At 37.1% G+C, this 11,901-nt stretch overlaps 1 pseudogene; it reads left to right on the forward strand.

The window, feature by feature from the left end:
* Positions 1 to 5,605: 5,605 nt before the first annotated feature.
* On the forward strand, positions 5,606 to 7,302 carry LOC125347333 (annotated as a pseudogene).
* Positions 7,303 to 11,901: the final 4,599 nt, after the last annotated feature.

Raw genomic sequence — 11,901 nt, forward strand, 5'->3', positions numbered from 1 at the left:
TGGAGAACATATATTATATTCATGGCTACTCACTAGCATAAAGAACAATGTCCAGAACTTAGTATATAGTCAACAAACAAGTGAATAAATCCTCTTCAGTGCCTAGCAGCCAACTCAGTAGACAAAAAAATTGCTCTGATCCCATCTCGCAACTCCTTTTCCTTTTCAGCTGTACCATGTCATGGCCAGCACATTGTAGGCATTTAGTACTTTCCTTGCTGAATACAGTTAGCTCTCAAAGACCTTGGAAAACAAAAAGAACGGAACAAAGACTTAGGATTAGAATATGACACGAGGAGCATAAATAGAAACATAAAGAAGAGACTGGATAAGATGTGGCAGCATGCCAGATTTAGTGCCAATGAATGCTGTGGTCTTCAAAAAAATCTACACATTGAGGGCTGGGGATATGGCCTAGTGGCAAGAGTGCTTGCCTCGTATACATGAAGCCCTGGGTTCAATTCCCCAGCACCACATATATAGAAAATGGCCAGAAGTGGCACTGTGGCTCAAGTGGCAGAGTACTAGCCTTGAGCAAAAGGAAGCCAGGGACCGTGCTCAGGCCTTGAGTCCAAGCCCCAGGAATGGCCAAAAAAAAAAAAAAATCTACACATTGAGACTAGTTACCAACATGATCATTTTGGGAGGAAAGAATTTTGGAAGGTGAAATAGAGGAAGTATTTGTCAATGGTGCCATTGTAAATACCCAACACCATGTTCAGACATTAGTAAGAAGTTGTCATCTGTGAACTAGAAAGGAGATTCTTACCTAGTCTGCACCTTGAATTTTGGAGTTCTTATCAACTTCCAAAACTGAGAGAAATAAACTTCTGTTGTATATGAGCTATGCAGTTTATGATATTTCGTTAGGTCAGCTCATATGGACCGGGACAAGGCAGATGCAGAGACAAAATGATTCAGACATTTTTCTTTGCCATTTTATTTCCTAATTTTTAAAATCTCACTTTTCCTTCTGCTCACTTAAAGAGTCCTGTATTCTTCTGCTTCACTCTCCAACCAAGGAGGTCCATGCATTCTCCTCTTATAAATAATGATGATAACAAAGTAGACAAGTAAGACAGCATTCTGTGCTTTGACTTTCTGTAATCCATTTCCCACACAGTTATATGACTGCTTTTTATTTATTTATTTATTTTTTTTATTGTTTTTTTTTTTTTTTGGCCAGTCCTGGGCCTTGGACTCAGGGCCTGAGCACAGTCCCTGGCTTCTTCCCACTCAAGGCTAGCACTCTGCCACTTGAGCCACAGCGCCGCTTCTGGCCGTTTTCTGTATATGTGGTGCTGGGGAATCGAACCTAGGGCCTCGTGTATCCGAGGCAGGCACTCTTGCCACTAGGCTATATCCCCAGCCCCTATGACTGCCTTTTTAAAGGCATAAAGATCTCCTTCTGATGGCCTCTCATCTCTTCAACCGTGGAGCCAATGGTCTTATCTCTCCTTTGTAGCCCCCCACCCCCATTTACTTTTCCATTTGTCTCCCCAGTTAGAACTTTCTGTGTGACAAATAGCAAAGAATAATGTGTCATTCATTTCCTCTTTGTACTGCCTGGTGAAGGGAAGACTTCCAGAATAATCAGTTTCATAGCTCCATATTTTTCTTAAAAATATTTACTAACATATCTTTGTGGACTGGGGTTCAGTGTAGAAAGTGGTTAAATTCATGTCATTCTGTCATTGAGACAGAAGCCAGGCTTTGATTCCTAGGACTGAATGAAACTAAGTCCTGCTCAGACTCTTTTTGCTTCACATTCTTATAATATGTAGAAAATCATCAGTTCCTGGGTAAACTCTCTAATATAGTGCCTTCCACCTGGTCAGGAACAAATAAATGTAGCTCTCTTCTCTTACTGGTATGTGGCAGGACCCAGACTCCTTTTGTATCATGCAAGACCCATTCACATATCCTTGAAGTTCCTTTTAGATTCTTCTTGCATCTCTGTCCTAATAGGGCTCTCCAGCTCTGCTTAGCTTTCATTGTCCCCTTGGAAAGCATATTTTATGATTGTCTTGACCTCCTCGTCGACTGGCCTTGGTCTCCATTTCTACCTGGCAACCTTCAAAACCTAGGTCAAAAATTAGGTCAGGATGGTGGGCCGAATTCTCTTGCTTTTTATTCCTTCTGCAAAAAAAATGAAACAAAAAGTAAGGAAATCCCTTTGGGTGACAGGAAAGTTATTCTAATTAAGAAAACAATGAATGAAATGCTGGGAGAATTAAGAATAGATTATTAGTAGACCACAATGTTGAGTTCTATTTGAAATATGGGAAGCAGACAAAATATCTCTTTTTCTGTCTGGCTGGAAACTATTTGAAAATCTTCTGAATTAAAAATATCAGTTGGAAATGAGGGATACAATGTAGCATTCTTTTAAGTGTATACCTAAGCTTCTGAGAAGGTAAGATATATCTTCAGGGACTTTAAACAGAAGGATATCTGTAAATTAAAGCCATGGGACACCCTTGAACACCCATGCAGAATATCCTGAAAGCATCTTCTGCGCTCACTCACTCAGAGGTTTTGGGCTTAGTAGCTTCTGGGAAAAAAGAAGTCCTTTGGTCTTTTAAAAGTAGAAGTTGGAACTAAGACCCTAAATAAACATGAAACCCTCAAGGAGCTACAGGATGGATAAAATAATGTAAGAGGAAAAGAAGTCTGCTAACAAGAGATAAAAAGAAGTATGCCTGTTTCTGCATGAACTTTGGGAGAAAAAGTATCTCCCCTGAATATTTGCAACCACAGCCTCCCCTTATTAGGAATTGGGGTTCTGTGACCTCCCTCCTTCCCCCCAAAGCATGGTAGTGCCCTAGTCAATACAGAATGGAAATCTCTCTGCAAAGAAAGATATTTGGTGAATACACCTTAGGGTTCTTAAAGCTTAAGATGCATTGGAAAGGATGTCTAAATTCAAAAAGAAAAGCATACAAATGAGAATTAAGCCATAGAACAAGATTCAACAGAAATGATAAACCCAAGAATGAGACCCTCAGAACTTTAACTAACAGAATTATGGGAAGGAAAATTAAGACTGCAATTTAAAAGGCAAAAACTAAACAATATATAATAAAATACAAAGTAGGAGCTCAAATATCAGAAAAAAGTTTTTGATCCATGTATACATTAAATAATGATTAACTTGGAGCTGTTAGTAGAGCTATCAGCGTAAACTTGCCATTTCTGCAGAGTGACTACATTGCAAATACTTTATTCCAGGTACTTTGTAATTTACTCACATCGTGTTTCATGGATGTAAACAAATATTATGTCAATAAAAATCATTACTTTTTTTTAAAGATTAGAGACAAGCCAGGTGCCAGTGTCTCAAGCCCATAATCTTAGCTACTCAAGAGGCTGAGATCTGAGGATCATGTTGTGAAGCCAGCCTTGGCAGACAAAACTGCAAGACTCTTTTTTTTATGGTCAAAGTGATGTACAGAGAAGTTACAGTTTCATACATTAGGCATTGGATACATTTCTTGTACTGTTGGTTACCTCCTCCCTTATTCCCCCCACCCTCCTCCCCCTTTCCCTTTCCCCCCATGAGTTGTTCAGTTGGTTTATACCAAACAGTTTTGCAAGTATTGCTTTTGGAGTCATTTGTCTTTTTATCCTGTGTCTCTCGATTTTGATATTCCCTTTCACTTTCCTAGTTCTAATACCAGTATACACAGTTTCCAATGTACTCAGATAAGATACAGTGATAGTGCAGGTACAACCACAGGAAGGGGATACAAGAGGATCATCAACAATAGAAGCTACGGTTTTACATGGTATGTTGAAAGTAATTACAACAGTGATATAACACTCGTTTCCATAACATGGAGTTCATTTCACTTAGCATCATCTTATGTGTTCATAAGGTCATAGCTATTGGGCTCTTGTGATCCTCTGCTGTGACTAGCCTAAACCTGTGCTAATTATTCCCTATGAGGGAGACCATAGAGTCCATGTTTCTTTGGGTCTGGCTCACTTCACTTAGTATAATTTTTTCCAAGTCCTTCCATTTCCTTACAAATGGGGCAATGCCATTCTTTCTGATAGAAGCATACAATTCCATTGTGTATATGTACCACATTTTTCTGATCCATTCGTCTACTGAAGGGCATCTGGGTTGGTTCCATATTTTAGCTATGAACATTGCAATGAACATTGTGCTGGTGGCTTTAGTGTGTTCTTGTTTAAGTGCTCTATATCACTGGCCATAAAAGAAATGCAAATCAAAACTAGACTGGGATTCCACCTCACCCCAGTAAGAATGTCCTTTATCAAGAAAACTAACAATAATAAATGTTGGAGGGGATGTGGCCAAAAGGGAACCCTACTTCATTGTTAGTGGGAATGTAAACTTGTTCACCAGTCTGGAAAGCAGTATGGAGATTCCTCAGAAGGCTAAACATAGAGCTCCCCTATGGCCCAGCAGCCCCACTTTGGGGCATCTTCCCAAAAGACCACAAACAAGAACACACTAGAATTGCAAAACTCTTATCTCCAATTTTTAACCAGCAAAAAGCCAGAACTAGAGGTGTGGCTCAAGTGGTGGTGCTCCATCCTTGAGTGGAAAAAGTCAAGAGAGTATGAGGCACTGTGTTCAAGTCGAAGCACTGGAAAACACACAAAAAAAGTCAGAAACCTTGGCAGATACCTCGCTAAAGAAGATATGTCAATGGTAAAAGAGCTTTTTGACAGTCTGCTCTAAATTATATGATATCAAGAAAATGCCAATTAAAACAACACCTGCCAAATTGCCACTATGTACTTATGAGAATGGTCAAAATTCAGAACACCGATAACATCAAATGCTAGCGAGGATGTGGAGCCACAGGAACCTTCATTCATTGCTAGGGAGATGCAACCTGGTACTTCCACTTTGGAGGACAGTGTGATGGATGGTTTCTTACTAAGCCACTCTTACATCCAGCAGTCATGCTACTTGTATCTCCAAAATGAGTAGAGAACATGCTACCATGAGTACTTTCACTTTTATGTTTATAACATCTTCATTCATGATTTCCAAAACTGGAAGCAGGCCAGATATTGTTTGGAAGTTGATAAATCGTGCTACATCTAGACAATGGACGGAATATTAATCGGTGCGGAATAGAAGTGTCTCGTCATGCCATGAAAAAGGCACGGAGGAAACAAACTTAAATACATGTTCCTGAGTGAAAGAGTCAAGCTAAGAAGTCACGACATGACTCTCTGGAAAGGACAAAACAAGAGAAACAATAATAATAATAATAAAATACAGCCCCATGGTTAACAAGATCTGGGAAAGAAGATGTGAACAGGCAGAGTGCAGATTAGTTTTAGGGCATTAAAAATTGTATGATTTATAAAGTGCAAAGTAGGATCCGTTGAGAATCAATCAGATCTTTAAAAAATAAGTGGATTCTTAAATAAGCCATTTAACAAATAGCTTTTAAAGAGAATCGGTAAATGTTTTTGAAGTGGGGTGACACAGAAAGTAACAGAGATTCTTGGGCCCCGGCAAGAGATAAAAAACACATCAGGCACAAAACATATAATGACCTGAATTTACAACACACAAGTAATCAGTTTCTAGGGAAGATGTGAAATAATTGAGGATATGAAGGCTCTTCAAGCTTTAACGGGTAAGTATTTTCTACAATTGATGAAGGAATCATGTGTTCAGATTTAAAAAACATGACAAAATCTACACAGGGTGCATTTAAAAAATAATCTGTACCTAAATATGTTATTATGATGTTTGTGGCTAAACACTATGAATAAAACACTGAGGAACTAAAAAAGAGTTGAGAAAATTTGCTTTCATAGTTGGGAAGGAAAGATAGAAGGACAGTTTCCAATTAAAATTTGTAACTTAGTATTTTTTCCCAGAAAGGTAAAACAAATTTACCAATAAAAATCCCTTACTAAGCCCGGTGCCAGTGGGTCATGCCTGTAATCCTAGCTACTCACAAGGCTAAGATCTGAAGATCATGGTTCGAAGCCAGCCAGAGCAGAAAACTTTATGGGACTCTTATTGCCAGTAAACTACTCTGGAGTTTTGTTTTTTTGGGTTTTTTTTGAGTAGTTTATTGGCAATTCCAGAGCCGCACAAACAGCCAGTGCACAGCCCATGGGTAGGATGATCCTTCTAAACTCATATATTTCAGGTCCTGCGTTTTATCAGAGGCATGCATAAAACCTAAGGACCACAAAGTATGAAGGAAAATAATTAGGAAAATAAAAGATGCATGAGGTAAGTTCTAGGAAAAAAGACACCTTTTTAAATTATAGTGATATCAGAATAAAAAATTAACCTTAGGGAAGCCTGGTCAGCCCTGAGGTTTTAGGAGGGAGCCACTTTTAGAGGAAGTGTCCCGAGCAAGAGAAGCAGTCTTAGATGTCCACTTTCTCATTCTGGCTTCAGGTCTGGGCAAGGAGAAAGCAAAGCAGCTGGGCTCTAATCTGAGCTCATTCGATATGTGAAGGTACGTTGAAGCTCTACTGACATATGGGTGTAAATCCACTAGAAGCTGAAGAATTCATCTGCAGTGGAGATAGTTCTGATTTGGAATTCATAGCCTATGACTCCTGAACAATACCAGGAAAAGCAGCCAAAAAAAAACCAAACCTAAAACACCTTTAATAAAACCCATATGTTCCACTGTATGTTGGGCTCAATACAAGGAGAGTCCCCCTGTGCCAAAGCCTCATCTATCGTCTAAGAAGAGCATGTACCATAGAAGAGCAGCGGGCCATGCCTGCTTAGTTGAAATGTATGGAAGACTCTCATCAGGAAGCAACAGAAAAAGAAGTAGAAAGAATCTTGGGGTTGTTGCAAACATATTTTTGAGAAGATCCTGATACTTTAATGTCCTTTTTTGACTTTGTGGTTGATCCACATTCTTTCCCCCATACAGTGGAAAACATCTTCTCCTTCATTATACAGGATGGTTTTGCAAGAATAAGACTTGACCAAGACCAGTTGCCAATAAGAGAGCCTGTTAATATTAATGATGAAAGCGAAGGTATTAGTCATCATACCCAAATTAGGAATCAAGGAATTATAGCCTTGAGTTACCATGACTGGGAGGAGATTGTGAAGACCTTTGAGATTTCTGAGCCTGAGGATTGCTTTGGGTCAGAGCCAGCAGAGGCTAAGAGCTCGATGCCACTAAAGGATTCCTCTGGATTGTGAAATTCCAAAAGGAAAGCAGCATGTATTGTACATATTGTATAAGTAATCATTTTTAAAGATAGATTGTTTTAGCAAATTGTAGCTTTTGATAGTTAATGGGTTTGTCCTGATTGTCTTTGATTAAATAATTGAAAAAAATTAACCTTAAAATCAAAGCTTTGTGATGATGAAGTAAATACTTATATGAGGCTAAATATAAACCTCACAGGACAATATGGAAATTCCCAAACTGTATGTGTGCACTTAGCTATAGCATGTCATGTGCAGTTGTGCACATACATAGAATTTACTGTAAAATTAGTGGAATTACAAAATTAAATTTAAAAAACTGTTGTGGGTAACAGTAGAATTTTTAGTGCTCAATAGAAAAAGTAGTTAAAAATCAGTGTATAAAACCGTAGGGTAACTAATTGATAAATGAGTGAGCAAAATCAAAATAAATAAGCTTCATCTGAAATTCCTAATAGAATCCGGTCCCTCCAATTAAAGAATAATTTTCTGAAATGTGCTATAAACATTTGTAGAAATTGATGAGTACAATATCATAATAATAATTCAACAAACTTCTAAAAACCATTGCCACCTGAGTTACATCACTTAACAAAATCTAATTCAGTTAGAACATATTCAAATACAACTATTTCAAAAATAAAATAAGTAATAGAATTAAGTAAAAGCATGCATTACCTATCAAAATTTACAAATTACAGCTAAATGCCCAATTGGAGCAAAACTAATATTCTTTTCAATGTGCTAAAAATCTGAAAATTGATTAGAGTAATATTCATTTTAGAACCTAGAGTAAAATGAAATATAATAAATGAAAGGATAATTCAATAAGGCACCAAGAAAGGTAACATACAATGAAATAGAAAGCAAACTTAAAATAGAAATCAAAGCAAATAGTGTTTTGAATAAAATAGATAAATTTGTATGATTTATCAAGAGAAAAGAGATAATGTGTAAGTAAAGAAGATGAGGGTTGAGTGGAGAGAGGGATACACTTATAGGATGAATGACAATTCAAAATATAAACAAATTGAATGAATGGTTGTTTTTTAAAAAAAAAAAGTAAATAGAGTTGCAGACTTCTATGAAACCATTAGTTTTTAAGCACACCCCCCCCACACACATACCCACAAACACACACAGAGCTTACTTAAAGTATCACAAAAAAAGAAGCCAGAATGGATTACTATTTTTCAGAATGTTGAGAATAATACACCACCACAGTCAGAGTTACAGATGAGTTTTACCAAAAAAGAAAATCAAGGAAAAGGGAATCTCTGCACTTTAGGAACTCTTACAGAAAAGCCAAACAGGATTAAGGTAATATCATTAGTTTTATTTTAGAAGAAGAGTATAACAATATTAGACAATGATTTTGTGAAAAGAAAATTGTAGACCTGTCAAACTCATGAACAGAGAGGCTAAAAATAATGCAAATAGTTTAGCAAATGAATGTTGGTCCTGGTCTGTCTGTCTGTCTGTCTCTCTTCACATACATATAATTATGATGAAGTTGGGTTGACTTCACAAATGTAAGGGGATTTTAGATAATCCATATTGCAACTCAGAACACTACAAGATTATAGGGAAAATTTATCTTATTGCCACATTAGGCTTGGAAAACTATTTGATAAGCCTAATACTCACTACGAATAAAACTTACAGTAATTAAGCTAGAATGGAACATGCTTAATTTCCATGTCCAAAACTCTGTAGAAGGTGGTGTGGTGGTGCATGTCTGTAACCCCAGCTCCATGAAACTTATAGCCAGGAGGATCACTTCTGAGGTCCACCCTGGGCAAAAAGTATGAGACCTTATGTGAGAAATGATTTTTTTAAAAACTGAAGATGCTGGGCGCATGGCTTAAGCAGCAGACCTCACCACTTAGATTAGACTGGCAAGGACAAGACCTTGAGTTCAAATTCAGTACCTCCAAGTGAACAGCAACAACAACACAAAAAGGCCTACATAATGGGTGAGAACATTATGGATGACAGAGTGCTAGAATCCCTTTCTTATGAAAGCAGTAGGACCAGGCAGCCTCTTTGCACTGCATCTACTACAAGTCTGCAGACACTGGAGACACTGGCAACTAAGGAAAATGAATAGTCTATTGAAGGAAAGATATGGGAATATCTGATTATATATTAGAGAAAATAGGTTTCCAAATCTCTCTCATGCTTGCTATTTCTCTTACACAAATATCACATGCTCCATATTTTGTATGAATTCAAGACAATACAAAAAGTCTTATAGTAACCCTTTGAAAAGAGACTAGTAGAAAAATTTTATTCGAGGAACACATAGACATCCAGACAGAACAGAAGTGTTATATACAATAAAATCAATATCTTTTGTAATTTACTTCCTTTTGTAAAGGAAGTAAAGAGACAGATCACAAATTGGAAAGGGAGAACTACAATTCAATTTGAGCAGTAAGACTGACTAGCATATATATATATATATATATATATATATATATATATATATATCTCCTTTCCACTAAAATAAGATCAGGTTAACTCAGGTATAGATGAGATAATAAAATACTCAATAAAAAATCATTAAAGATACCATTTCTCAGCAGTAACCAGAAAAATGAAGAATAAAGTTAAAATGAGATGTGTTTTCATTCCCATCAGTTAAGGCAAATTTGAAAGGATGATGAAGATGCTAAACATTTCCATGATGGGAAGAGTGTTGACTCATGTGCTATGGTAAGAAAGAAGGGAAACATTTCCAATCTCTGTAGGACAATTTGAAAATATCTATCATAGTTGCAGATAAACACAAGTGATGAACCGGCAATTTTACTTATGGTTCTAAGTCATATGCAAAGAAAATGAAACAAATAAAACAAAAGGAAAGAACAGTAAAACAGATGAACCCAAAAGGGAAGTAAGAAATTTACTTTGGAGAGAAGGAATTGCTGAAGTTAATGTACTCTCTCCCCATAAAGGCTCCAGAGAAATGCCAAGGTAAGAGTCAACAAGGAGAAAGAGCTGGAGAGAAAAGTGAAGGGAAAAAATAATCAGATAAACCAAGTAAAAGATTAAAACAGGAAACAGCTACAAATTGAGCCCAACTTCCTCTTCCTGTTTTACACTCATTGGCAATGCATTTAGCTCATTAGTCAATACTCCGAGAGCCAACACATAAACAAAGGATGCAACTTTTCTTGAAAAGGTTCTTTAAAAAATACAGTGTCTCCCATTTTATAAGTCAGATAATGAGTATATTTCTCTTTTGGACAATGTCACCCTTTCTTGGAAGGGTTTATTCTGAGTGTTAGCACTGAAGAAACAAATACAGTAAAAGAATTGGTAAGAATATATATATACTTAAGCCAGGCACAGGTGGCTCATGCTTTTAATCCTAGCTATTCAGGAGGCTGAGATCCAAAGATCCTGGTTCAAAGTCAGCCTGTGCAGAAAAGACTGAGAGACTTTTATTTTCAATTAACCATGAAAAAGCCTGAAGTGGAGGTGTGGCTCACGTGGTAAAGCAGCATCCTTGAACAAAAAAAGCTTAGGGAGAGGACCAAGGCCATGAGTTCAAGCCATAGGTTCAGCACATGAACACACACACACACACACACACACACACACACACATGCACACATGCACATGAACACATATATGCACTCACATGGTGGATCTGTACCTAGAAAATGGTTCATTTTCAAGAAGTTAGTTGTAGTCAATGACTCCAATAAAGTAGTCAGAAGTTTCAGTTTAACATAGGAAAATTATAGGAGAACATGGTTCATATCCAGAAAAACAAAATACTAAAGATGAAGTACAAAACTTGGGTCTGCATCCTCCTCCTATTTGTACTTACTGAAATGCTCTTTCAATGTCTAGGTATGTTGGATTTTGATTTGTGACAAGGAAACCAAAGTATGCACTTGACTTAAAAAAAAAAATCAGTGTAAGTTGGGTGCTGGTGGCTCATGCCTGTGATCCTAGCTACTTAGGAGGCTGAGATCTGAGGATTGTGGTTCAAAGCCAGCCCAGGTAGAAAAACTTATCTCCAATTAACATCTTAAAATTTGGAAGTGGCACGGTAGCTCAAGTGGCAGAGCACTAGCCTTGAGCACAAAGAGGCTCAAGGACAGCACCCAGGCCTTGAGTTCAAGCCCCATAACTGACAAAAAAACAAACAAGTATATTCCTTTATCCAATATTGTTCAGTCTAGCTTTTAAGTACAGTAGATGCAATCAAGAATCATCAAGTATTTAAACATAATATACCTTCCAAGAAGCAGTAGACTGAATAAAATCCAGCCCTTTCCAAAGCAAATTTAACTGATGATATATTTAAAAGAGTTCAGAACAGGTGTCCTCAGAGAGATGAAAAGCTGGCTTCTCTGAAACAGAACCATATTTCTGGAACTTAGAAGTAGGATAATTAGTAAAAAAATATATATATTAATAGATAAATTGCAGAATAAAAATAGTCAGTCAGTTAATGAGCTGACTCAGCGAAGTAATTAGCCTGAGAATGGTATGTAATAAAATAGATGAGAAGTATGAGTGAAGAGCTAAGAAGTATGAAGAATAGATGAAATAGAAATTCCAGTTCTATTAACATTTCCAGAACAATTATATGCAAAGAGCTTATGGTAGGAACAATAATGCACCCCACAAATTTCTGTGCCCTAATTACCCAAGTCTGAAATATGTAATGTCAAACATGTGATAGGTTA

Source organism: Perognathus longimembris, chromosome 1, assembly GCF_023159225.1.
Source record: "Perognathus longimembris pacificus isolate PPM17 chromosome 1, ASM2315922v1, whole genome shotgun sequence".
Classification (NCBI taxonomy): domain Eukaryota; kingdom Metazoa; phylum Chordata; class Mammalia; order Rodentia; family Heteromyidae; genus Perognathus; species Perognathus longimembris.